This window comes from Dasypus novemcinctus, chromosome 3 (genome assembly GCF_030445035.2).
Source record: "Dasypus novemcinctus isolate mDasNov1 chromosome 3, mDasNov1.1.hap2, whole genome shotgun sequence".
Lineage (NCBI taxonomy): Eukaryota > Metazoa > Chordata > Mammalia > Cingulata > Dasypodidae > Dasypus > Dasypus novemcinctus.
This window is the reverse complement of record NC_080675.1, coordinates 24,202,038-24,226,018: the sequence shown is the minus strand read 5'-3', so window position 1 is coordinate 24,226,018 and position 23,981 is coordinate 24,202,038. Positions and strand designations below refer to the sequence as shown.

The following is a 23,981-nucleotide window of genomic DNA, read 5'->3' as shown; positions in this document are numbered from 1 at the left end:
TAGGGCGTCCGTCTACCATATGGGAGGTCCGCGGTTCAAACCCCGGGCCTCCTTGACCCGTGTGGAGCTGGCCATGCGCAGTGCTGATGCGCGCAAGGAGTGCCGCGCCACGCAGGGGTGTCCCCCGCGTGGGGGAGCCCCACGCGCAAGGAGTGCGCCGGTGAGGAAAGCCGCCCAGCGTGAAAAGAAAGAGCAGCCTGCCCAGGAATGGCGCCGCCCACACTTCCTGTGCCGCTGACGACAACAGAAGCGGGTGCCGCTGACGACAACAGAAGCGGACAAAGAAACAAGACGCAGCAAAACAGACACCAAGAACAGACAACCAGGGGAGGGGGGGAAATTAAATAAAATAAAATAAAAAAAATACAATTCTACCATCATTTGTTTATCAATTCACCTTTGGATGGCTGTTTTCAGTTTCGTGCTATTACAAATTAAGCCTCTATAAACATTTATATACAATCTTTGTATGACTATATGCTTTCACTTTGCTTGAATAAATACCTTGGTGTAAAATGAATGGATGAAGAGTGTATGTTTACATTGGTAAGAAATTGTCCATTTTAATTGGGCACCTAGTGCTCCTGACTTGATGCTGTGCACTCCTCCACCTGTGAACTTATACAGCTGTTCAGAAAAATGACACAAAGAAATCAATGGAATTTAAATAAAATGTATTACTCATACCATAAACAACAAAGGACTTCCCCAAGGAAAATGTCTCAAGTTCAGACTGTAGTGTAGCAAGAATAAAGAAAAGTGAATGTCTTGGTTTTTTTGTTTGCTTGTTAGTTTGTTTATTATGGCTAGGAAGTAAAGAAAGGGTGAGGTTTCCCATGGGCAGTGTTTGCACAGTTTTTTCGGTGCTCCAAGGAAGGAAGCAAACAGGAATTTTTATCATCTTACTCAGATATGAGGGACAATGACAAAGAAGAGGGTTGCAACTTGAAAGTTGTCATTGGTTAAACATAAAAATAGAGTATTTACTATTTTTATACAGCCAAAATATTTTCCAAAGTAGTTTTACTATTTTATATTTCCACTAGTAATTTGAATGTTCCAGTTCCTCCATCTCTTTGCCAATTCTTGGTTTGTTAAATACTTCTAAATCATGGCATTTTAATAGCAATTTGGCAGTCTCTAGCTCTGGCTTTAATTGGCACTTCCCTAATGACTAATCATGTTGGGCATTTTATCCAGTGCTCATTTGCCATGCCCATATCTTCCCTAGTCAACTGTGTTTTCAAATCATTAGAAAACTTTCTATTGGTTTGTTTTCTTATTATTGAATAGTTACTGGTCTTTATATATTCTGAATAATGTATCCTTTTTCAGATATAATATTTGCTAATATTTTATCCCAGGCTGTTCCTTGCCATTTCAACAGTAATCTGTGTATTCTAAGTTTGCTTATTTTTGTTACTTATTTTTGCTATGTAATATAAATAAATAAATATGTTTACAGAAAAATCATGCATGGAATACAGCATTTCTATATACCACTCTGTGCATGGTTGTAGAACATTTGTTACAATGGATGATAGCACATTTTTATAATTGGAATATTAATTGAAGCCCATGGCTTAACTTGGGGTCCACTGTTTGTATAGTGCTGTTCCAAGGATTTAAAATGTATATATTATTCTATTACCATATATACAATTTAACATTTCCCTTTTTAAATCATATTCATATATATATATATATATATCAGTGTTTATATATATGTATATATTATTAGAGAAGTTGTGAACTTACAAACCTATCATGTACATGTGTGGAATTCCCAATCAATACCCCTCTACCCATACATTACTTTGTTGTGGAACATTTGTTACAGATCATGAGATAATATCATGAGGCTATTACCACTAACTATGGTCTATGCATGCTATGTCAGTGTTAATTTTGTTCACAGTGTTATGCTACCATCACCACCATCCTTTACCAAAATATTTCCATCATTCCAATTAAGAATCCTTTACATTTTAAGACTTAACTTCAATTCCTTTCCTTACCCTGTCCCCTGCTAAACTATATTCTAGATTCTAACTCTATGAGTTTGCATATAGTAGTTGTTTCAAATCACTGAGGTCATATAATACTTGCCTTCCTGTGTCAGGCTTATTTCACTCAACATGATGTCTTCCAGGTTCATCCATGTTGTGACATGTATCAGAATTTCATTCTTTTTATGGCTGAATAATATTTCATTGTATGTATATACTATATTTTATTTTTCCATTCATCAGTTGATGGACATTTGGACTGCTTTCATTTTTTTCAGAAATTGTGAATAATTTTGCTATGACCATTGGTGTGCAAATATCTGTTCTATTCCCTGCTTTCAGTTCTTTGGGGTCTATAACTAGTAGTGGGATTACTGGGTCATATGGTATTCCTATAGTGAAATTTCTGAGGAACCACCCAACTGTCTTCCACAGGGGCTGCACCAATTTACATTGCCACCAGCAGTGAATGAGTGTTCCTATTTCTCCATATCCTCTTCAACTCTTGTTATTTTCTTTAACTTTTTTAAATAGCAGACTTTCTAATGGGTATAAAATGGTATCTCTCAGCTTTAATTTGCATCTCCCTGATGGCTAATGATGTTGAGCATCTTTACATTTGCTTTCTGGCCTTCTGCTTATGTTCTTTGGAGACATGTCTGTTCAAGTCTTTTGCCCATATTTTAATTGTAGTCATCTTTCTGTTAAGTTGAAGAATTTCTTTATATACTAGATATTAATCCTTCATAAGATATGTGGCTTCCAAGTATTTTCTGTCATTGTGTAGGTAGCCTTTTAATTTCATGATAAAGTTCTTTGAGGAAGAAATGTTTTATTTTGATGAGGACCCCTTTATTTTTTTCTTTTGTTGCTTGTGCTTTGGGTTTAAAGTCTAAGAAACCATTGCTTAACACAACGTCCTGAAGATGTTTCCCTAGGTTTTCTTGTTTGAGTTTAATAGTTTTAACACTTTTATTTAGGTCTTTGCTCTTTTTGAGGTGATTTTTGCATATGGTGAAAGTAGGGGCCTCCATTTTTTTTTTTTTTGCAAATGGAATCCAGTTTTCCCAGCACCATTCACTGAAAAGTTTATTCTTTTGCAACTAAGTGGTCTTTGTCACCTTGTCAGCAATCACTTGGCAATAAATGTGAAGGTTAATTTCTGACCTCTCAATTCTATTATATTGATCTTGATGTCTGTCCTTTTGCTGTATTTTTAAAAAGATTTATTTATTTATTTATTTATTTCTCTCCCCTTCCCCCCCATCCCGGTTGTCTGTTTTCTGTGTCTATTTGCTGCACCTTCTTTCTCCACTTCTGTTGTTGTCAGCGGCACGGGAATCTGTGTTTCTTTTTTGTTGTGTCATCTTGTTGTGTCAGCTCTCTGTGTGTGCGGCACCATTCCTGGGCAGGCTGCACTTTCTTTCACGCTGGGCAGCTCTCCTTACAGGGCATACTCCTTGCGCCTGGGGCTCCCCTATGCTGAGGACACCGCTGCGTGGCAGGGCACTCCTTGCGCGCATCAGCACTGCACATGGGCCAGCTCCACACGGGTCAGGGAGGCCTAGGGATTGAACCACAGACCTCCCATGTGGTAGACAGATGCCCTAACTACTGGGCCAAGTCTGCTGCCCCTATGCTGTTTTGATTACTATGTCTTATTAGCTCTAGGAGCTTTATTGTGGATTTTTCAGGATTTTCTGTATATACGATCATATCATCAGCAAATAAGGAATTTTCACTTCTTTCTTTCCAATCTGAGTGTCTTTTATTTGTTTTTCTTGTATATTATCCCTGGCAAGAACTTCCAGTATAATGTTGAATAACAGTGATGACACTGGGCATTCTTGTCTTTTACTGATCTTAAGGGAAAAGTTTTTAGTCTTTCACCACTCAGTAGCATCTTAGCTATGAGCTTTTCATATACGCCCTGCCTCATGTTGAGGAAGCTTCCTTCCATTCCTAATGTTCTAAATGATTTTATCATGAAGGGGTGTTGGATATTGTCAGATACCTTTTTTGCATAAATTGAGATGATCATGTGTGTTTTTTTTTTCTTTTCTTTTTTGTCCTTCATTCTGTTAATGTGATATACTACCTTAATTGATTTTCTTATGATGAACCAACCTTGCATACCAGGGAAAATTCCCACCTGATAATGGAGTATAATTCTTTTAATATGCTGTTGGATTTATTTTGCTACTAATATGTAGAGGATTTTTGCTTCTAAAGTCATAAGAGATGTGTATCTTCAGTTTTCTTTTCTTGTGCTGTCTTTATACGGTTTTGGTATAAGGGTGATTTTGGCCTTGTAGAATGATTTATGGAATGTTCTCTTCTCTTCAATTTTTTTGGAATAGTTTGAGCAGATTTGGAGTTAAGTCTTCTTGGAATGCTTCATGAAGAATTCCCTTGTGAAGACATCTGGACCTGGGCTTTTCTTTGGTGTGAGGCTTTTTATTACTTTTTCAGTCTCTTTACTAGTAATTGGTTTGTTGAGATCTTCTATTTCTTCTTGAATCAATGTATGTAGTTTGTGTGTTTCTAAGAATTTGCCAATTTCATCTAGGTTATCAAATTTATTGGTTTATATTGACTCATGGTATCCAGTTTTGGTCTTTTTTATGTCAGTGAGGTTAATAGTAATGCACCCCTTTATTTTTCTGGTTTTCATTATTTGTATCGTCTCTCTTTTTTTCTGTCAGTGTAGCTAAAGGATTGTCATTTTTTAAAAATCTTTTCAAAGAACCAACTGTTCTCTCTATTGCTTTTGTTTATTTTCTATTTCACTTACCTCCATTCTAATCTTTTTTATTTCTGTCATTCTGCTACCTTTGGGTATTGTTTGCTCTTCTTTTTCTAGTTCTTCTAGGTTCAAGGCTAGGTCTATGATTTGAAGTAATTCTTTTTTAATGTAAGCATTTGAGCTATAACTTTCTCTTTCAGCACAGCCTTTGCTGCATCCCATAAGTTTTGGTACTTTGTATTTTTGTTTTCATTTGCATCAATGTAATTCCTAATTTTACTTCTGATTTCCTCATTAACTCATTCATTGTTTATTTGTTTAATATTTGTTTGTTTAATATTTGTTTAATATTTACCTGTATTTTTAAATTTTTCCTTCTTCCTTTATTACTCTTTTCTAGGTTCTTTCCATTATGGTTGAGAGTATATATTTGTAAGATTTCCATATATTTTAATTTATTGAGACTAGTTTTACGACCCCACATTTGGACTATCCTGGAGAATTATCCATGAGCACTTGAGGAAAGAGTGTTTTGACACAATATTTTGTATATGTATGTCTAGTTGATTTAACATACTGTTCTAGTCCTGTACTTTCTATCTAGATATCCTATCCATTATTGAGAATGGCGTGTTAAAGTCTCCTACTATTAATGTAGAAAAATCGATTTCTCCCTTTATGTATGTCAATATTGCTTCATATATTTTGGGACTCTGCTGTTAGGTAGAGTTACACCTTCCTGTTGAAGTTTCTTCTTTATTGGTATATAATGACCTTATTTGTCCCTCATAACTGTTTTTGATTAAAAGTCTATTTTGTCTTATACAATAGTTGTATGGTGCATATATTTTTTTCTTTTCTTTCACCATCAACCTACTTGTATCTTTGACTTTAAGGTGAGTCTCTTGCATACAGCATGTGGTTGGGTCATGCTTTTTCCCCCAGTCTACCACTTCCTGCCTTTTGACTGGATAGCTTAATCCACTTACTTTTTTTTTTTTAAAGAAGGTAACTGGGAATGAACCTGGGACCTTGTACATGGAAAGCAGGCACTCAACCACTGAACTACACCCCCTCCTCAGATCCACTTACTTTTAAAGTCACTATTGATACTTAAGGTCCTTTTTCTTCTAGCATTTTGCTATTTAGCCTTTTAAGTTTTATACCGTATTTGCATCTCACTTCAATTAAAGCCTAATTTTATATTTGTTTGCTTTCTTGTGTTATATTATATTGAGTGACTTCTGTTTTCCTTGTGGTCACCATGGAGTTAAAATTTGATATCCTAAATATAGAACAATCATATTCGATGTGATACCATTTTAACTTCAATAGCATTCACATATACTTTTCCTCTACCGCTCTGCTAATTTTTGTACTTTTTACCACTTATATCTTTGTATATTGTACATCCAGAAACCTATATTTCTCATTATTGTTATCCATTTGCATTTCAACACTTGTAGGAATAAGAAGTGGAGTTACTTACTAAACAATACAATACAGTACAATAATACTGGCATTTATACATATCCAGATGGTTACCTTTATCACAGTTCTTTATTTATGCTGCTTTTAAACCCTGTATATTGTCCTTTCATTTCAGGTTGAAGAACTCCCATAGCATTGTTTGTAGGGCAGGTCTAGATATGATGTTCTTCCTCAGCTTTTGTTTATCTGAGAATGTCTTAATCTCTCCCTCGTTTTTGAAAGAGAATCTAGCTGAATACGACACTCTTGGCTGGCAGGTGTTTTGCTCCAGCACTTTAAGTATTTCAATCCACTTCCATTTTACTGGAATTCTCTTGTATGTAACATGTTGCCTTTCTCTTGCACCTTTCAGTAATCTCTCCTTGTCTTTTGCATTTAGTAGTGCACCCAATATATGACAGTGTGTATTTTTTGTCATTTTTATCCTATTTGGTGTTCTCTGAGCTTCTTGCCTGTTCATCATCACATTTTTTACTAAATTGGGAAGTTCTCATTATTTCTTTTACTATTCCTTCTGCATCTTTTTCTCTTTCTTCTTCTTCTAGGACTCCCACAATGTCTATATTGGTGTGATTGATGGTGTCCCATAGCAGTCTTAGGGAACTTTTACTTTTAATATTTATCTTTTTCTTTCTGTTCCTCATCCTGAGTCATTTCAAGTGTCTTGCCTTCATATTCACTGAATTTTTCTTCTGTCAGTTCTATTATGCTCTTGAAAAACTCCTGGACATTTTTCATTTCCATTATTTGATCTTCAACTCCAGTAGTTCTGTTTGGTTCCTTTTTCAAACTTCTGTTTCTTTACATAGAATCTCATTTGGTCATTCATTGTCTTCCTGATATCCTGGCATTGATAGCACACTCTCCTGCTTACTGTAACTTTATAATATGTCTTGAATTCAGGAGTATAAATTCCACAAAAATATCCTTTTTTCAAAATTGTTTTTGCCTAATCTAGGTTCCTTGAATTTCCATATGATTTGTAGAGTCAGCTAGTTATTTTTTTACCAAAAACTTATCAGTGTAATGTTGTATACAATATTTCCTCAGTATCATTTTCATATCTCTAAAATCCATGTTGATAGTACCTCTCTTGTTCCTGATATAGGTAATTTGTGTTTTCTAATATTTTTTTTTGTTTCTGTTCAATCTTGTTAGAGCTTTTTCTGTGCTATTGATTTTTTAAGAACCATATTTTAATTTTATTGGTGTTCTCAATTGTTTTTAATGCTTACTATTTCATTGATTCCCATATTTATCTTTATTATTTCCTTTCTTCTGCTTACTTTTGTTACATTTGCTCATTTCTTAAGGTGAAAGCTGAGGCAATTGATTTGAGACTTTATAAAATCAAATATAAATGTTTAATACTGTAAAATTTCTGCTATATCTTTACTGCTTTACCTGCCATCACGAAAAATTTTTATGTTGATATTTCATTTTCATTATATTTGAAATACTTTAACTTTCTTTCTCTTCCTTCCTTCCTTGCTTTCTCTCTCTCTCTCTTTCTTTTTTGTTGGTGTTGACCCAAAGATTTAGAAGCATGCTATCTAGCTCCCAATAATTGGAGATTTTACAGACATTTATCTGTTACTGAGTCTAATTTAATTTCATGGTGTCAGAGAACTTTATATGGTGTGAGTCACTTTAAATTTATTGATTTTTATGGCATATATTATGACCTACCTTGGTAAATGCTCCATGTGTATATGAACAAAAATGTGCATTCTGCTCTTTTTGTGTGGCAATATCTATAAATATCAATTAGGCCAAGTTTGTTGATAATGTTGTTCTGTATTAACTCTGTCTTTCTGATTAATTTTTCTATCAATTATTAAAAGAGACTGTTGAAATCTTTGATTATCATTGTGATCTCTTCTATTTTTCCTTGTATTTCTATCAGTTCCTTACTGTATTTTGAAGTTCTACTATTATATAGATGTCTATGATTTTATATCCTTTTGATGAACTGTTAGTTTTTTCCCTATGAAACTATATTCTTTATAACTGCTAATTTATGTTTCCTGAAATATAATTCGCCTAATAAAGCAATTCCCACTTCCCTTTGATTAGTGTTGACATAGCATGCCTTTGTCTTACTTTTAAGTTATTTGTGTCTTTAGTTTAGAGAAATTGGATGGGGGGAGCAGCTTGCTTTTTTAAACACTGATAATCTCTTCCTTTTGATTGAGTTGCTCAGAGTATTTATATGTGATGTGATTTTTAAATATGGTTTTGTTTACACCTACCATCTTACTATTTCTTTTCCTTTTTCTTCCCTTTTTGCTTTCTTTTGCACTTTTTTTTGTTTTTTTGTTTTTGTTTTTTTTAGTATTTTTAGTTTAACAATTTTATTTCATCTCTTTTGAATTATTAGCACAAATCTCCATTGCATTATTTTAGTGCTTTCTTTTGGATTTAAGCTGTAAGACTTTAACTTATCACAGTCTACCTTGATGCCTCTTAGCATAACATATACAACTTTGCAAAAGTATACTACATTTTGTAGTCCCTGTCATCCACAATATTTGTACTTTTGTCAGAAATTTTACCTCCACATATAATATATACTCCACAATACACTGTTGTTATTTTTGCTTTAAATAGCCAATTATCTTTTGAAGAGATTTAACTAATATGAGAAAAAAGTTCTGTAATTACATTATTATTATCATTTCTTACATTCTTTATTCCTTTGATAGTTACATGTTTTCATCTGGTATCACTTTATTTCTACTTGTATGGCTTCTTTTAATATTTCTTGTACTGTAGGTCTGATGGCAAGAAATGTATTTAGATTTTTTATGCTAGAAAAAGTGTTATTTTCTTGAAGGGGTGGTCTTTGCTTTTGAAAGATACATATATTTTTTAAAGATTTATTTATTTATTTCTCTCACCTATCCCCCGACCCTGCCCCAGTTGTCTGTTCTCTGTGTCTATTTGCTGCATGTTCTTCTTTGTCCACTTCTGTTGTTGTCAGCGGCATGGGAATCTGTGTTTTTTTGGTTGCATCATCTTGTTGTGTCAGCTCTCTGTGTGTGCAGCACCATTCTTGGGCAGGCTGCACTTGGAAAGATATTTTTGATGGGCATAAAATTATAATTTGGTATTTTTTTTCCTTTTAGTATTTCTTTTAGTAATTCACCAATATTCTGTGTGTTTTTTCAGTTTTTTTTCTGTTTCATTTCAAATAATTTTTACTATTGTATTAACAAGTTCACTAATATTTTCTCCCTCTATGTTTAGCCATATCCATTGAATTTTTCATTGGTGACACTGAGGTTTTCAGCTCTAGAAATTTGATATATGTCTTTTTAATATATTTCATGTCTCATTGAAACAAGATTAATCTTTCCTTTAGATTCTTTAATATATGGAATAAAATTATAACTGTTTAATATCATAGTCTATTAATTCTATCATCTGTACCATTTGTGGGTCATTTTCTACTGATTTTTCTCTTATTTATAGGTTATTTTTTCCCTCACTTCCTTTAATGCTTTATTTTTTAAATTGAATTCTATAAATTGTGAATCTTAACTTTTCAGGAGCTGGATGCTCTTGCATTTCTATAAATATTCTTGAAAATTTTTCTGCTGTATGGTTAAGTTGAAAATCATTTGATCCATTCAAGTCTTGATTTTAAGCTTTGTTTAAGCAGGACCAGAATAGCATTTACTCTAAAGTTAGAATTACCTCACTTCTAATTCAGGATAATTATTTGGGTCTCTACCTGATGACTGATGAAGATGACATTTTCCAGTCTGGCTCTAGGGAAGAGGCTCTAATCCCATCTCTTTATGTGTCCCTGGAATTGTTTCTTCTAATTTTAATTGGTACTTCCTCAGTTCTTAGGAAGTTTTCCTATATATGCTTGTGCAAATAAGTACTCAATCAACTCATGGGCTCCACTCTCTTGTCTAGTCTTCTGACTTAAAATCCTAACCACATTGGTCCCATATACTCTGAAACTTCCAGGCTCCCTATAAATTCCTTCTCCTTGAATTTCATTCTTTTTTTTTTTTTTTTTTTTTTTTAAATTTTTTTATTTTTTATTGACTTTGTAATAATATTACATTAAAAATATATATATGTGAGGTCCCATTCAACCCCACCCCCCCACCCCCCCCTCTCCCCCCCCAACAACACTCGTTCCCATCATCATGACACATCCATTGGATTTGGTAAGTACATCTTTGGGCACCTCTGCACCTCATATACATTGGTTCACATCATGGCCCATACTCTCCTCTATTCCATCATGTAGGCCCTGTGAGGATTTACAATGTCCGGTGATTACCTCTGAAGCACCATCCAGGGCAGCTTCATGTCCCGAAGACGCCTCCACCTCTCATCTCTTCCTGCCTTTCCCCATACCCTTTGTCCATTATGTCCACTTTTCCCAATCCAATGCCACCTCTTCTATGTGGACACTGGATTGGTTGTGTCCATTGCACCTTTATGTCAAGAGGAGGCTCAGATTCCACCTGGATGCTGGATGCAATCCTCCCATTTTCAGTTGTAATCACTCTAGGCTCCATGGTGTGGTGGTTGTCCTTCTTCACCTCCATCTTAGCTGAGTGTGGTAAGTCCAATAAATCAGATTGTAGGTGCTGGAGTCTGTTGAGGCTCAGGATCTGGCTATCACATTGTCAGTCCAGAGATTCAAATCCCCTAAATATATCTTAAACCCCAACATTAACTGCACCTCCAGCACATTAGCATGAAAGTCTTATGAAGGGAGATCCCATCTGAGTCCAGATTCATCACACATAAACACCATTTCCAAAGAGGGGCCATCTGCCCTGGTAGTTAACCCCATCGGCCATGACCATAACTCCCATGGGTCTCTTTAGCCCTCAAAGGAACCAATATCTGGGGGTTGTATCTGCTTTATCTGTCTCTCTGACTCTGCTCAGTTGTGCATGAGGGCAAACCTTCTGCCAGCCTCCAGACTCTTTTTTAGAAACTCGTAGCCATATAAACTCATTTCTCCTTTCCATTTCCCCCTTACTTTAGGTCAAACAGCATTTTAAATTCATGGTATTTTATGTAGACATGGATTTGAATTTCATTCTTGATATTGTCTCCAGACAGTAAGCATGGAGATCCCAGTGTGCTGCATTTCTTCTTCATTTGTTAGCATGCAAGTGAACGAATATGATGTTATCATCAAGACAGTAGTGAGTCACTCTAATTTTATAAATAAAGCAATCTTTTTCAAACTGTATATAACAAAACTCTCAAAATACTTTAAATATTCATAGTAACAAGTTATTTGCTACCCATATCATGAATATGGCACTATATTAAAGATGAGAATTGCCTGCCAGCCTATGTAATGCATGGAGGAGAGGAGATAGAGATTTCCCTCTAAAATAAGGCGGAGAAGTTTAAACATTTTTTTGTTTCTTTTTCATCTTCAAGACAATGCAAAATTAACTTGAAACCATAAAGTTAAAAATAGATATGTTTGGCAAGCAGATGTGGCTCAAGTGATAGGATTTCTGCTCATGATATGGGAGGACCCAGGTTCGATGCCTGGGGCCTCCTGGTGAAAAAGAAGAAAAAGCATGCCTGCACGGTGAGCCAAGTGCCTGCACAGTGAGCCAAGTGCCCATGTAAGTGACTACATGGCAAGTTGAGTGCTTGCATGGTGAGCCAAGTGCCCATGCAAGTGCCCATGTGGGGAGCTAAGTGCCTATGTGGGGAGCTAAGTGCCTGCATGGCAAGCCGAGTGCCTATGCAAGTGCCCATGTGGTGAGTCAGTGCCCATATGGCAAGCCAGTGCCTGCATAGTGAGCTGAGTGCCCAAGCAAGTGAGTCTTGCAACAAGATGATAATGACATAACAAAAGAGAGATGAGGGGAGAGTCAAGGTAAAGCACAGCAGAAACCAGGAACTGAAGTGGCACAGCTGACAGGAAAACTCCACATCAGAGGTCCCCAGGATCAAATCCTGGTGAATCCTAGAGGAGAAAAAGTGAGAAGACAAGATAAAAAGAGAAACTGATACAAAAGATCACAGAGCAAATGGACACAGACAGCAAAAACAGCAGGGCTGGGGTAGGGGGAAAATAAATAAACAAATCTTTAAAGAAACAGGAAATAATAAGTCAAATTGCCAGTACTTTATACGAATTTTAGATTCCAGGTCCAGGAAAATTAAATGCTAAATAATAAAAGATACTATAGTTGCAGTCATAAAAATCCGAGGCAGTGAATGCTGCAGGTTGGATTTTCTGGGAAACAGAATCTAAGATTGGAATTAATATGCAAGGATTTAATATAAGAGAGTGCTCTCAAAATTAGCACCTGTAGGGAAGAGAAGGGAGCAGAATTGGGCAGAGGAAGAAACTGGTCCCCACAAAGTCTAGATTAATCCTGCAAGGCACTCTGAATGTAGGATGGTCCCTTGGACTTTTCCCCATTTGTGAAAAAGAGTCCAAACCTTTAGACCTTTATATTCTTATATCAGGAAGCCACTGTATACAGCTTGACACAAGATAAAGGGCTATGACCTTGGACCGGATTTCCTCCCAGCCAAGGGCAATTCCATAAAGGAAGCCAAAAGTCAAGGCTGTTATCTGGTCACATTCCAGACCACTGAAAGAATAAATCCTTCTTTCCCTAATGGGGATGTGGGTACTGCAACACAGTGTTAACACAGTGGCAAACCAAAATTGTGTCAGTCTCCAAATGCAGACCACTGTAATTCAGTGGACATTAAAGCCTGGCAAAATTATTAAATGGACTGTAAAATGGTATGTTGCAGGGGTTTCAATTTGAAGTAGAATTTCTAGGAGTTGTAATTGATTCATTAAGAAACGTCAATTTAACCTTGTTTCTTCTGGAACGATTTAATAATTTACTAGATAAATGACATATATAACTCACTTTTGTTTTGCTAAGGTATTTTATAAGGTATATTATGATAAACTTTTGATTGAGAAAGAGTAATCGAGGATGAATGTCAGCACAGTTACAAAGACTCAGAGTTAGCTGACTGATTACAGTGAACATGTGTTGGCAAATGAATCCTGGCAACCTTAACACTCAATTTCTCATTCATTGTGTTTTAAACTTAATATATTAAAACCATGTTTATTTTACTTGGAAAAATTAATATATATATACACATATGTATATATGTGCCTTCTTGGACCTAGAGAATGTGGTTTTGTTGAATGTGGGTTGATCACATCACCCCTGGACCCCTGAGCTCTAGAATTCTTTTAAAGGGAAGAGAAATAAATTTCTCTCATTTTAGTTATTACTTTTTATTTATTCCATAAAGACAGCTGTAGCAGTTTGACATTATTGATGGATTCCAAAAAGAAATATTGGATTATGTTTGTAAACTGACCTTTTCCTCTGGACATATTAGATTATATTGGATTCAGAGGTTTGCTTGATTAAGTAATCATGAAAACCTCTTGTGCCTGGAGGGCATTGAGTCCCCACCCACCAAAGATATCCCCATTGATAAAAGTCATGGCAAAGGACAGAGTTGGGGGTTTTTGATAGTAGAGTTTTGATGTCAGCATTTGATGCTGAAGCCTAAAGCCTTCAGCTAGAGACCTGGGAAGAGAGGAACCCTAAGTCTGGGAGGAAGCAAGCGCTGGGAAGAGAGGAACCCGGGAAGCCTGAACCCTCGCAGATGTCAGCAGCCATCTTGCTCCAACACGTGAAAATAGACTTTGGTGAGGGAAATAAATTATGCTTTATGGCCTGGTATCTGTAAGCTCCTACCCCAAATAAATGCCCTTTATAAAAACCAACCAATTTCTGGTATTTTGCATTAACACCACTTTGGTTGACTAATACAGAATTTGATACCAAGGAGTGGGGAAGTGCTTTTGCAATTACCGAAATGTTGGAATGGTTTTATAAATGGGTAAGGGGTACTTTTTGGAGGAATTGTGAGATGCTTGATGGAAAAGGCTAACTTGCTTTGCAGAGACTATTGGTAGCAATACGGAGCCTAAAGTTTTTGTTATAAAGCCTTAGAAGGAAATAATTGTGAGATGGATGTTGAAGAGACTTTTTCTGATGCCAAATGAGTAAATGATAAAACCATTATAGGAAACTGGAGGAAAGCCGATCCGTGCTTTAAAGTTACAAAGAACTTAGCAAGAATAACTCCTGGTGTTTTGTGGAAGGTAGAATTTGCAAATGGTGAGCCTGGGCATTTAGCTGAAGAAATTTCCAAAGTAAACCTGGGGAATGCAGCTTGGCTTCTACTTGCAGCTTATAGTAAAATGCTAGACAAGAGAGAGATGCTGAGGAGTGAACTGTTGGGCACAAAGAAAACAAAAACTGCTTCTGGAAATTCCGAGCCTCTGAATATTAAGATTCCAGATGAAAGTGCCCCATTGGAGGACTTAAGTAAACTTGGAACTGGTAAATCAAGATTGAAGATGCAGTTATCTAGGAAAGACTTATGGAAAGTCTTACTGCCTGATGGCTTGGACCCCTGCTTTCTGCATACTAAACCAACAAGGTTTTTAAGAGAGCCGTATAAAGAAAACCACTGTCAGCCTGGGAAAACAAAGCACATGTAAAGGAGAGATTGAATGAGAAACAGCTTTAAGAGGAAAACCATGGCAACTGAAATCTGGAATTAGGACATCACCTTGGTCCAAGAGAGGAACCCTACCAATGTGTACAGAAGGAATGAGTTTGCCCCAGCAGTTGAAGAGGGTGGATATTCCTGTCCGATGTTCTGGGAGAGTTTTGCTGCCCCAGGGTACAGAGAGGGTGAAGCACTTTCCCCAAGGATTAGGGCAGTTAAGGTCAGGACTCCACAGGTCTGAGACGGGTAGACCTGTCCCCCAAAGGCTAGGGAAAGCCAGATGGTCAACTCATTGCTCTGAGTGTGTTGAGTCTATATGCCAAAGATTAAGGGGAATGTTATCTAAACATCACTGTACTGGGGGGCTAAGACTCTAATCCAAAGATTGGGTAAGGTGCAGCAATCACCACAGCACTCTTGGAGGGAGAGGTCTGGAGCTTGGTTGACACCCAGATGCTTAATGAAGGCGGAACCAAGAAAATGGACATTGGGAAAACATGTGGAAAGGGTGGGCTCCCATAAGTCCCCAAGGAGAAGAAACCATCTTTTTAAGAATGACTCTCAGACTTTGAAATCAGACAGAAAATTCCCTGTAGGTCTACTGAACCATAGAGAAACCATGATTTATGTTTTCCTCCCAATTTCTCCTTATTGTAATGAAAATGTTTATCCTTTGTATGCCCGTTTGTGTATTGGAAGCAGATGAATTGTTCTGTAAGTTTCGGAGACCTATAGCAGACTCTGCTTTGGCCCAAGACAAATTGTATTTCTTTAAATTGATTGTGATATAATTTAGTACTTGCACTGTAATTGATTTAAGGTTTTTTTTTTAAATATTGTAATTTATTTTTGGAATTCAGAGGGTGGAGTGTAGCAGTTTAATATTATTGATGAATTCCAAAAAGAAATATTGGATTATGTTTGTAAATTGATTTTTTCCTCTGAGCATACTATATTATATTGGATTCATAGGTTTACTTGATTAGGTAATTATGTAAACTTGTGTCAATAAGGCATTGTGCCATAAAAAGCATGGCAAAGGACAGAGTTGAGGGTTTTTAATGTTGGAGTTTTGATGTTGGAGTTTGATGCTAAAGTCTTAAGTTGGAGTCCCAGTGAGAGAGACAGAGCTGTTCACCTGATAGTCCTTGTGGAGACAACAGAGGAGCTGAGCCTAGAGGAACCCAGGAAGCCTGAACTCTCACAGATGTCAGCAGCCATCTTGTTCCAACATGTGAAAATAGACTTTGGTGAGGGAAGTAATTTATGCTTTATGGCCTGGTATCTGTAAGCTACTACTCCAAATAAATACCCTTTATAAAAAACAACCAATTTCTGGTATTTTACATCAATACCCCTTTGGCTGACTAATACAACAGCTAATCTATAATAAAGGATAAATGCAAATTCCTATTTCTAGGTTAAATCATCACATATGTTAAAACTAACAACAATTTTAATGAAAAAAAACTAGGTTTTCAGTTCACTACAAATTCTCTATGAGTTAATAATAGGGCATGGATGACATTTTATCATATTTAAATAGAAGTTCTTTTGTTTGGGGAGCATATATTTATATTTTCTACCTATCATTGATCTTTTCTGGGTACCATTCCTCTTTTATAGAATTTCTCCCCCCACTTCTCTAACAAATTGTTACATACATGGAGAGCTCTGCAGCTTTCTGATTTTAGCTTCATGTCATTAAAGCAGACAAGTTGGGGTCCATCCATGAGATATATTTAAATTTATATTAGATTAGATTTATTTCTCTAGTGGCATTCTTGGAAGAATATATGCCCAGGAGCACTTGGGAGTTTTGTGAAGGATCTACCCTCCTTCAAAATATGGGAATATAAGATTAAAGCTCATTAACATAGAGATTGGCCAGAGAAAGAGCCTTGATAATGTTTAATTTTTGCTCCCATAATTCTTTAATAGTGATACCCCTGTCCTGCCTGTGTTTGGCTGTGTGAATTGTGAGAATCAATGTCTTTCTTCCTCCCTGCCTCCCTTCCTCCCTCCCTCCCTTTCTCCCTTCCTTCCTTCCTTCCTTCCTTCCTTCCTTCCTTCCTTCCTTCCTTCCTTCCTTCCTTCCTTCCTTCCTTCCTTCCTTCCTTCCTTCCTTCCTTCTTTCCTTCTTTCTTTCTTTCTTTCTTTTTTCTTTTTCTTTCATTCTTTCTTCCTTTTGCAGCTTGATATCATTTTTGAATTCCAAAAATATATATTGAATTGTGTTTGTAAACTAGTCTTTTCCTCTAGATGTATTAGTTTGTATTAGATTCAGTGGTTTTAACTTTTACTTTACTAAATCAAGATTAGGGTTTTTATTTGACAATGTTATTAAGGCATCCCCTTGGTGGGGATAAAACAGACTCTCACACAGAATAAACACACACCAGAGAAAAATGTAGAGGAATAGAGATGGCTCCATAGACAGATCAGAGGCCCCCAAGAGAGATGAGCCTGATTGTCTACAGCTGACCTTATGGAGAGACAAGAGCAGGTGAGCCTGGAAAGAGTCTGGGAAGAGGCACAAGTCTTATGCCAGCCTACAGCTGAGATCAGAAGAAGCTGGGACCATGGAGGCTTAAGAGGAAGAAGAAAGGCTGAACCTTTGCAGACATCAACTCCATCTTGCATCAATATATTGCAATAGACTTTGAATGAGAAAGTTACCTCTTACGATACCCAGAATGTGACTCTTTAGGGCTTGGTAACTGTAAGCTTCTACTCCAAATAAATACCCTTAGAAAAGCCAATGGAGTTTTGGTACTTTGCATCAGAACCCCTTTGGCTGACTAATTTCCTTCCTTCCTTCCTTCTTTCCTTCCTTCCTTCCTTCCTTCTTTCCTTCCTTCCCTCCTTCCTTCTTTCCTTCCTTCCTTCCTTCCTTCCTTCCTTCCTTCACTCCTTCCTTCCTTCTTTCTTCCTCCTCCCTCCTTTCTTCCTTCTTCCTTTCTACCTTCTTCCTTCCTTCCTTCCTTTTCTTTCTTTCCTAAAGTTTGTTATAATTGGGTATACCTATTTTTGGAGTAATGAAAATGTTCTAAACTTCTTTGCAGTGATGAATGTACAACTGTGATTATCTGCTAGCCATTGATTGTACGCTTTGGATGGATGGTATGTTGTTTGAAAAAAATCTCAATAAAAGTGTTTAAAATAATATTTTTAAAATGTGGGTACACATAACAGTATGAACTCCTCAAATACATGAGGAACCATCACAAATGATAGTCCCATCATTTATATCCAAATGAGAAGACTAAGATCAATGTCCAAAGTTACCAAGAGACATTTACCAACACAAAAATAAAATAAAATACAAAACTAAAATAAAAATGAAAAATATAAAATAAAATTTCAGTTTACTTTTGGCATGAAAATGGATGTCCTGCTTTGTGAGGGAGCCCACATTTTGGCACTGTATAAATTCTAAAAGGAACTAGATAACAAGCCATCAGGACAGTGGAGAAAGAATTTCTTTGGTAGAAATTCATATAGCTAGATAGACTCTTGATTATTTTACCTAAGATGCTATGGTTTTAACTTCTTTATACTTAGTGCCAATTGCAGAATCAAGGACACAGTAAATGTTTGTTTAAATGATTAGAATACATCATAAATTGTACAACTTATTGTCCAACGGGTGCAGGAAACGTTTCCATGAAATTAATCTTCACATACACTGTCCATTTTGTCGAATATTAATCCTCCCCGGGGATATTACAGAAACTGGAAAAAAATAATGCCTGTCTTAGTGATAGAAGATCATGAGCACCATGTTCTTTATTATCATTTCAGACCACAAAAACACAGTGTTTATGGTATTTAAGATTACTTTTTTAAACCAAGATTTACTATCAATAAAGTGTTCTAATATTTTTTATTTTTTTAATTTTTTTTGCCTACTCATCTTTCTTGAAATAATTAAAAAGAAAACATCAGTAACTTTCAGGAATGTAAAGCGGTTCAATGTCCTTTGTGTTTGTTTTTTTCCTGACCCCATTGCTGTGATTTAAAACAAACAAAGCAAAATAAACAACCAAAAGTTTAAGAAGTCAACAAGTTGGCACCAACACCATGTTTGCAAAGCAACTGGCATTTTTTAGGAACCCTCTTTTAAATAGGAAAAAGCTTTATACTGAGTTTGGGTGGACTGAGTGAAGGAGTATTTTCTCAAGAGCAAAATGCCACCTAACAAGGGTCATTACACAGTAACTGCAATGCCTGTTCTGGAACAGAAATTGCTATTCCCATCTTTTTTTTTTTTTTTAAGATTTATTTATTTATTTATTTATTTATTTATTTATTTATTTATTTATTTAGCTCCCCTTCCCCCCCACCCCGGTTGTCTGTTCTCTGTGTCTATTTGCTGCTTCTTCTTTGTCCACTTCTGTTGTTGTCAGTGGCACGGGAATCTGTGTTTCTTTTTGTTGCGTCATCTTGTTGTGTCAGCTCTCTGTGTGGGTGGTGCCATTCTTAGGCAAGCTGCATTTTCTTTTGTGCTGGGCAGCTCTCCTTATGGGACTCACTCCTTGCGCGTGGAGCTCCCCTGCATGGGGGATACCCCCACGTGGCAGGACACTCCTTACACGCATCAGCGTGTGGGCCAGCTCCACACGGGTCAAGGAGGCCCAGGGTTTGAACCGTGGACCTCCCATGTGGTAGACGGAGGCCCTAACCACTGGGCCAAGTCCGCTTCCACTATTCCCATCTTATACTCAGCCCATAATAAATGCTAAACTTATTAAATTATCTTGGCTCTTAAGAAAAAAAAAAGTTACTTTCAGCTGGCAACACACTTAATAAAATTCATAATTTGCCAATACCCTTTCATTCCCCTCCCACTTTTCCCATGCATGATAAGAAAAGCTCATCTAAGCCAAATTATGAGAAATATTTTCTGCACAAGGCTTTCCTCTGGAGGAAATACCATTATCAAGAAATCTGTTTGCTGTTTATGAGCACTAAAAATCACTCTTTTATTCAAGATTTTCTTATATTTTATACTACTACTTATAAATATAAAATCTAATATGGATATAGCGTTATTTCTATTAAACTACTTTCAGTGTTCCCAGCCATAGTCTCCATGAAGTTCATCTCAGAAAAGAAATAATATGAAGTTCAGCAAGCAATAATACTCTAAGAGCTTGTTGACTTCCAGCACTCAAACTATTCTGTGGATTTAATGCATTAGAAAGCAGCTAGTTTTAATAGGCTTTATTTTACTGACTGCTATTTAACTCCAGGAAATATGAAAATATTTTCATTTGGTTTATTTTTATTTTTTTCCCCAAAACCATGTTCTGCTAATCAGGAAAAGGAAAGTAGGCACTTGGAATACAAGATATAATTTAATTGTAAATGTATTATTTAAAATGGCAAATATACTGTTTGGTTGAACTTTTCAGAAAGGCATGATATTAAAAAAAATTATTAATTTATCTCAAATAACAAATAGTGATACAGCAAGTTGTAATAAGTTAAAAAATCTTATGTGACAGGATGACTCATCTTGCTGCTTTGATTGATTAAGGCCATTTTTGCAAATTGACAACTAAATTTTTGGCTCTTGGTTGCTTGTTTTGGGTTTATTTTAAAGAGCACTTTAGCTTTAAGGTCTACTAAATATTATAAAAAATTAATTTGTAGTTTATTCTCCATCCTATGAACAATAGTAGACAAAAAGCCTACAGCCCAAACATTTCCCAGGGGAAAGATATTCCATAATTTTTTATAAGTCACAGTGAAATTTTTGGATGAGTAAAAGAATAAAGAAATGATGTGGGAGAAGAAAGATTTTAAGTATTAAAATTACATTTGGTTGGTATGCCTCACCAACAGAGTGTGAAGACTGCATGAGTTAATAGAAAGTTCTTTAAGATAAACCATGTAAAAAATGTCTTTTTTACTATAATAACTGCTATACTTAGCAAAAATCTTGCAATAGATTAAAATAAAAATAACCTTAAGAATAAGTTAAACTTTTTCAAGTCAAGGATTGCTTGACTATATAACATCAGTTCTGTTCTCTGTATTCAGAAAGATACACACCCACTGGCATGGCCATGCAATTCTGCATATAAGTGGACTTGTTTATTTTGTAGCAGTTTGATATTATTGATGAATTTCAAAAAGAAATATTGAATTATGTTTGTAAACTGGTCTTTTCCTCTCAGCACATTAGAGTGCATTAGACTCAGAGGTTTTACTTTTACTTGATTAAATAATGATTAAGGCTTTGATTGGGTCACATTAGTAGGACATTGCATCCCTGCCCCCACGGTGGGCAGAGACTCACAGAGAAATCATGCTGCAGAGAAGGGAAGTTGGAGTTTTGATGCTGGAGTCTTGAGCTGGAGCCAGGAGAAAGAAGTACACAGAAGAGCTTGGTTGTGAGGAAAGAGAGAAGGCCCAGGGAAGAGAAATAAGCTGTTTGCCTATGAGTCTACAGCAGACCTTGTAGAGTTAACAGAGCAGCTGAGCCCAGAGAGAGACAAGCCTGGGGAAGAGAGGAACCCTGGAAGCCTGAACCTTTACAGACATCAGCAGCCATCTTGCCCCAACATGTGGCAATAGACTTTGGTAAAGAAAGTAACTTATGCTTGATGGCCTAGTAAACTGTAAGCTTCTAAAAAAAATACCCTTTATAAAAGCCAACAGATTTCTGGTATTTTGCATCAGCACCCCTTTAGCTGACTAATACACCCATCTTTACTATTTTTCTTATCCCAGTTTACAAGTGCAGGTTTGTGGTATAAACCTAGCTTATATTATTAAACTAAGAAAGAGATTGTGTGTTCATAGACAGAACAAATTTGGACAACAAACCAGATAAGCAAGGAAAAAGTTCAAGTAATCTTAAATTTAGGAATAATTTGGTTTTTATTTAAGCTGAATTATTTAGATACTCCTTCAATTTTAGGTTCATCTGTTTATTTACAAATGACCTAAGAAATAGAATAAGTAGCCTAGTTGAGTCCATATTCAGGGGGCACAAATAGTCAATAATGTAAAAGACACATGTTACCTGATTGCCCATGACTGAGCTTGAGGAAAAAGTAAGCCTGGAAGAGAAGGCAGAGACTGGCAGCTTCACCTTTACGCCCAACCCTGTGATCACCCACAGCTGCACCTTGGTAAGACAGCATCTCTTGATGATGCCTTGATTTGGACACGTCCATATCCTCAGAGCTGTGAGCTTTTAACCTAAATAACATCCCATTAAAAGTCAACCCATTCCTGGTTTGTTCCTCCCAATAGCTTTTAGCAAATTAAAGCACTCTATAAGCTATTTTTCAAAGTAGGCTTCCTATTCCTGTCAATTGATTACATACCCACAAAATCATATAACCACATATACATGTGGTCTCATTTCCCATATATATTCATATATATAGGGAAAAATTAGTATCTCTCATTCACATTGAATTTTTTTTCTTTGAGAAGTCAATATAAGACGTCTTCACAGAGAGTCGCCATGATTTCCCGCTTCAACCGTGCTTGAACAGAACCTGGCCCTCGCCCCTGTCGGCCAGCCATCCCCAGCTGCCTGCCACCATCCATCCAGTGTCCGGCAGTTGCCTCCACCACCGCTTCTCAACTGCCCGCCATGATGACCACATCCCCGTCACAGGTGCGCCAGATCTACAACCAGGACTCGAGGCCACCATCAATCGCCAGATCAACCTGGAGCTCTATGCCTCTTATGTCTACCTGTCAATGTCTTACTACTTTGACCGTGATGATGTGGCTTTGAAGAACTTTGCCAAATATTTTCTTCGCCAATCTCATGAGGAGAGGGAACATGCTGAGAAACTAATGAAGCTGCAGAGCCAACAAGGCAGCAGACTCTTCCTTCAGGATATCAAGAAACCAGAACTGGATGACTGGGAGAGTGGATTGAATGTAATGGAGTGTGCATTGCACTTGGAAAAAAAAGGTGAATCAGCCACTACTGGAACTGCACAAACTGGCTACTGACAAAAACGATCCCCACTTGTATGACTTCATTGAGACCCATTACCTGAATAAGCAGGTGAAGTCCATCAAAGAACTGGGTGACTACAGAACCAACTTGCGCAAGATGGAGGCCCCAAATTCTGGCTTGGCAGAGTATCTATTTGACAAGCACACTCTGGGAAGCAGTGATGAAAAGAGCTAAACCTTATGTTGGCTTTGCCAGAGCCACAGGGTAGTGCTTGTGTGTTGAGTTAACCTTTTCTATAAGTTGTATCAACATCTACCAAGTTCTTAAATTGGTACCATTCCTTAAAATAAAGTTATTTGGTACCCCCCCAAAAGTCAATATAGCAATTAATTTTAGTTTTTTTCACTTTAAATTTTTAATCTACTGTTAATATTTGCAATTCTTCATCATAAGCTACTAAAAGGTAGACATACTTCTTTTACACAATCCTCATCCCATGCACAAAAATAAGCTAAGTATATTATCTATACAGTATGTATTTACTAATAATAAAGATCAATTTATTTTATCTGAGAAAGATTTTTAATTCTTCTAGTCCAAACCTACACAGTACAGAAAACTCTTCTAGGTTTTAACTTAAATGCCACCCAGTGCTAGAGAGCTCTTGACAAGGGAGATATTTTGTTTTGTGGGGAAATTGTTGTTCAATTAATCATTTTTCCTAACACAGAGACAAAATCTATAACCTAAATCTTCTGGAGCACTATATGTGTCTTCTTTGCACTGATAATGCTCCAAATATTTGAAAACACTTCATGCGGCTTCCCTTAGTCTTCTTTTGTTCATTCTAGGGGTATTGTAACTAATTGCTTAAGAGTACAGACTCTGGGCCAATATAGAAAAGAATTCAAATCGTAACTTTAACTTTTGACATTTACGTTTTATCAGATAATCGACATAACTTAAAATTCTGAGTATCGGGAAACGGACTTTGGCCCAGTGGTTAGGGCATCCGTCTACCACATGGGAGGTCCGCCGTTCAAACCCCGGGCCTCCTTGACCCGTGTGGAGCTGGCCCATGTGCAGTGCTGATGCGCGCAAGGAGTGCCCTGCCACACAGGGGTGTCCCCCGCGTAGGGGAGCCCCACACGCAAGGAGTGCACCCGTAAGGAGAGCCGCCCAGTGCGAAAGAAAGTGCAGCCTGCCCAGGAATGGCGCTGCC

The 23,981-nt window shown here is 36.7% G+C and overlaps 1 pseudogene; it reads left to right on the top strand.

Annotated features, from left to right (window-relative positions):
* The first annotated feature begins 22,441 nt into the window (after positions 1–22,441).
* LOC101418267 (ferritin heavy chain pseudogene) lies at positions 22,442–22,993 on the top strand (annotated as a pseudogene).
* The last annotated feature ends 988 nt before the right edge of the window (positions 22,994–23,981 follow it).